This window comes from Nansenia antarctica, assembly GCF_963989245.1.
Source record: "Nansenia antarctica genome assembly, chromosome: 4".
NCBI lineage: Eukaryota > Metazoa > Chordata > Actinopteri > Argentiniformes > Microstomatidae > Nansenia > Nansenia antarctica.
Window position 1 is genome coordinate 23,997,061 of NC_137689.1, and position 6,000 is coordinate 24,003,060.

Here is a 6,000-nt window from a genome sequence, read left to right on the forward strand (position 1 = left end):
AAGGTCGACATCCGTATCTCACAGGCATCCGCTTCTGTCCTGAAGCGCTCTGTTGTTCTTATATGGATATGTTGTTTGAATTTTATTCTTATAATATTATTTTTTTTGCCTATATAGTGACAGATATTGATGAGCGTTTATGATAAGGAAGTCACGGATGAAGATGACGACGGCGTTGATCACTTCAGTTGTATTTGTAGATGATTTTTTTTCCCCTTTTGTTTATCGATCGGTTGGTCTTCTGTTCTTTTTAGGCTTAGGGCGGAGGTTATGACATTTGTTATCTCATACACATTGACACTAGCTCAACCTTGCCGTGTCACTGAAGTGCAATCCCCCCCCCCCCCAACATCCAATCCAGAGTCCTAGAACCCTGCGGTTCGAGGGTCAGCATGCATACACATATCCTGATTATGTTTTTTTTGTTGTTGTTGTTTTTAATGCCTGAAGGAATTGATTGTTTTAAACAACATATATATGAAGTCTTATGTTCAGCCTCCCACGAGGCGTCCTCTCTTTGCTCAGGGTTTGATGAAGAAAATGTTAACATATATCTGTTTACCTTTAGAGGTTTTTATTTTAAGATGATGATGAAACTGTGAGTGAACCACGAGGTCGATGATGAAACTGATGGGTTCTGAATATGAAATGACCTGGAATGATGGCGTGCTGTCTTCTGCTTTTTGCCAGTTATTATTTTTTTCTTTTTTTTCTTCCCCTTCCTTTCATTTCTTTTCCAAATGCTTTCTGACATGGCTTGCGATATGGGCAACCTGTAGGGGGTTGGTCGACCAAAGACTGTCAGGCACTTTAGTCCACCGTGTTAATCACAGAAATGAGGGAAAGAAGAACAAGTCTCAAGGAATCCCAGTCGTACAGTAGCACAGATCCTGTCATCTCACGTCACGCTCCCCTCCCCTCCCCTTCCTCCTCCTCCTCCTCCTCCTCCTCGTTGTCCCTGGAGCCTGCTCCGCTGGGAGGGGGAGGGAGGAAGGGGTGCGTGCCCTTACCAGACCAGACTGCATGGCAGAGGCTCATCTCTTTCTATACCCACAGCACCTCCAACTGCAAAGGCCCACCCAGATCCAGTCTATGTAGGAGCGTTGGCATTAGGTGGAGCGTGAGGTGTGGGTGGTTGGGTGGGTGGGGGGTCATCGGTGATAAGGACTACAGAGGTGTAGAGGCTGAATGATAGGGTTGGTTCTGGGGGGCGACTGACAGGTTTCAAGTTGGGCAGGGGGGGTTACAATTACCCCCCCCCCCCCCCCCTTATACCAGGGCTGATGAAATGCAAAAATGTTTAAAATAATAGAAAAACGATCAACAACTTATCAAGCAAACACTCTGTTTGTCACTCTGTTGTCTCGATTTCTCGATTTTGATTTGATTTGAACTCCAGGCACAACGGCGTGTGTCATCCAGATTGATTTTGAACCCTGGACAGCGAACCAAATTGGTATCCAGTGCCTTGTGAGAGATCTGTCGGTGAGGAACCCACAAGCTCGGCACAGACCAGGAGTCGGCAGATGGTGTTTTACAGGCTGTGGCTGTGTTTCTTTCGGGCCGACTCCAAAACTATTCGACAAACCCGGCCAGGGCATTATCATACGAGGACGCGCCCCGTTTTATCCGTCGCATGTTCACCCGCCGCCCTCTTAGTACGATAGTACTGTACACATCTCATGTTCAAAAGCCCCCCCTCCCTCTCCCCTTTCCGTTTCTATCTTTTTATTTTGGAGAAGACTGAAAGTGTTTTTGTTTTATTTCTTTTTTTGAAGATTTGTTCTCCTCATGACCTTTCCAATACAGTGTGTTTCTCTTCCATTGTCATGATTGTTTTTTTTAATATATATATATACTCAAGTTCATCATTTGTTTGCTGTGCTTGTTTGTTATGGATTCAGAGTTCTTTATGACAGTACGGTGTATGTTAACGTTTTCTGTCCTGATTCAGACTTCCATCCTCACGCGAGGTGGGATCCTAACTCCAACCATCAGGCACATTTCCCTGTTGACACCAAGTGCAAGATTGACAGGAATGTCGGAGTTCCCCTCGTGGATCTCGAGTTAGGATGTCACCCATAGTCTCTGTCACATAGTTCCTGTCCCCCCCCCCCCCCCCATGGCTGTGTAGTTTACGATATGCAGCTAATTCACAACCGTTAACACACCCTGCCTCCTGTTATTTTTGATAACATTCTGATTTTTCATATATATTTATATATCTGATTTGATATATACATATATACGTTTTTTGTTTGTAGTGTGACCTTTTTTGAGGAATTTCTTATCTGAAAGAGAATGGGCTCTTTAATGAAATAACCTAAGCATTGATTGAGAGGAATTATTTTGTTGCAACTTGTGAATTCAGACACCCCTTAAAGACAAATAAATCTGATTTGATGAATCCTTTTAAATTAGTTGCCATTTTATCTTTGCACATCCCGTCCCTCACTTATCTCAGATATCTTTCTTAAGGGTCTCTCTCTCTCTTTCTTTCTTTCTCTCTCTCTTTCTCTTTCTTTCTCTCTCTCTCTCTCTCTCTCTCTCTCTCTCTCTCTCTCTCTCTCTCTCTCTCTCTCTCTCTCAATCTGAATGAAGTAGACAGGTGATGGTCATTCCCAGAAGGTATCTGCCATCTGGCTTTTCCTGACCCTGTCTTTTAAGATCAGTTCAGATGAAGGAAAGGCAACGAGGATGCCACTTTAGATTATTGAGGTGCACCTGTTTTTTCCCCCCCCTCACATTCCATTGGAAAATGTAAGAGTGATTATCAGTCCAGAGCCACAAGAGGGCGCTCACACAAAGCTCTTTGGATGAGCTGAGTGGAACTGAACTGAAAAGGTGAGGAATTACACTCTATTTGGACTACAAGTGGAGGACTGCATATAATCTCCATATAATCCTAGCCCTAATTTTAAAAAGTTCCATCCCTAGTCAATAAACACATTTAACGATTGGTTATACTGGTCCCCTACTCCCATGTACCTAACACAGTGACATGTACCTAACACAGTGACATCTACCTAACACAGTGACATCTACCTAACACAGTGACATCTACCTAACACAGTGACATCTACCTAACACAGTGACATGTACCTAACACAGTGACATGTAGCTAACACAGTGACATGTACCTAACACAGTGACATCTACCTAACAGTGACATCTACCTAACACAGTGACATGTACCTAACACAGTGACATGTACCTAACACAGTGACATGTACCTAACACAGTGACATCGACCTAACACAGTGACATGTACCTAACACAGTGACATGTACCTAACACAGTGACATCTACCTAACACAGTGACATCTACCTAACACAGTGACATCTACCTAACACAGTGACATCTACCTAACACAGTGACATCTACCTAACAGTGACATGTACCTAACACAGTGACATGTACCTAACACAGTGACATGTACCTAACACAGTGACATCTACCTAACACAGTGACATGTACCTAACACAGTGACATGGACCTAACACAGTGACATCTACCTAACAGTGACATGTACCTACCACAGTGACATCTACCTAACACAGTGACATCTACCTAACAATGACATGTACCTAACAGTGACATGTACCTAACACAGTGACATCGACCTAACACAGTGACATCTACCTAACAGTGACATGTACCTAACAGTGACATGTACCTAACACAGTGACATGTACCTAACACAGTGACATCTACCTAACACAGTGACATGTACCTAACAGTGACATGTACCTAACACAGTGACATGTACCTAACACAGTGACATGTACCTAACACAGTGACATGTACCTAACACAGTGACATCTACCTAACACAGTGACATGTACCTAACACAGTGACATCGACCTAACACAGTGACATGTACCTAACACAGTGACATCTACCTAACAGTGACATGTACCTAACACAATGACATGTACCTAACACAGTGACATGTACCTAACACAGTGACATGTACCTAACAGTGACATGGACCTAACACAGTGACATGGACCTAACACAGTGACATGTACCTAACACAGTGACATCGACCTAACACAGTGACATGTACCTAACACAGTGACATCGACCTAACACAGTGACATCGACCTAACAGTGACATCTACCTAACACAGTGACATCGACCTAACACAGTGACATGTACCTAACACAGTGACATGTACCTAACACAGTGACATCTACCTAACACAGTGACATCTACCTAACACAGTGACATGTACCTAACACAGTGACATCTACCTAACACAGTGACATGTACCTAACACAGTGACATGTACCTAACACAGTGACATGTACCTAACAGTGACATCTACCTAACACAGTGACATGGACCTAACACAGTGACATCTACCTAACACAGTGACATGTACCTAACACAGTGACATGTACCTAACACAGTGACATGTACCTAACACAGTGACATCTACCTAACACAGTGACATGTACCCAACAAAGTGACATCTACCTAACACAGTGACATCTACCTAACACAATGACATGTACCTAACACAGTGACATCTACCTAACACAGTGACATGTACCTAACACAGTGACATCTACCTAACACAGTGACATGTACCCAACAAAGTGACATCTACCTAACACAGTGACATCTACCTAACACAATGACATGTACCCAACACAGTGACATCTACCTAACACAGTGACATGTACCTAACACAGTGACATGTACCTAACACAGTGACATGTACCTAACACAGTGACATGTACCTAACACAGTGACATCTACCTAACACAGTGACAACTACCTAACACAGTGACATCTACCTAACACAGTGACATGTACCCAACACAGTGACATCTACCTAACACAGTGACATCTACCTAACACAATGACATGTACCTAACACAGTGACATCTACCTAACACAGTGACATGTACCTAACGCAGTGACATGTACCTAACACAGTGACATCTACCTAACACAGTGACATGTACCCAACAAAGTGACATCTACCTAACACAGTGACATCTACCTAACACAATGACATGTACCCAACACAGTGACATCTACCTAACACAGTGACATGTACCTAACACAGTGACATGTACCTAACACAGTGACATCTACCTAACACAGTGACATGTACCCAACACAGTGACATCTACCTAACACAGTGACATCTACCTAACACAGTGACATCTACCTAACACAATGACATGTACCTAACACAGTGACATGTACCTAACACAGTGACATGTACCTAACACAGTGACATGTACCTAACAGTGACATGTACCTAACACAGTGACATGTACCTAACACAGTGACATGTACCTAACACAGTGACATGTACCTAACACAGTGACATGTACCTAACACAATGACATCTACCTAACAGTGACATGTACCTAACACAGTGACATGTACCTAACACAATGACATCTACCTAACAGTGACATGTACCTAACACAGTGACATGTACCTAACACAGTGACATCTACCTAACACAGTGACATGTACCTAACACAGTGACATGTACCTAACACAGTGACATGTACCTAACACAGTGACATGTACCTAACAGTGACATCTACCTAACACAGTGACATGTACCTAACACAGTGACATGTACCTAACACAGTGACATCTACCTAACAGTGACATGTACCTAACACAGTGACATGGACCTAACACAGTGACATGTACCTAACACAGTGACATGTACCGAACACAGTGACATGTACCTAACACAGTGACATGTACCTAACACAGTGACATCTACCTAACACAGTGACATCTACCTAACACAGTGACATGTACCTAACACAGTGACATCTACCTAACACAGTGACATCTACCTAACACAGTGACATGTACCTAACACAGTGACATGTACCTAACACAGTGACATCTACCTAACACAGTGACATCTACCTAACACAGTGACATGTACCTAACACAGTGACATCTACCTAACACAGTGACATGTACCCAACAAAGTGACATCTACCTAACA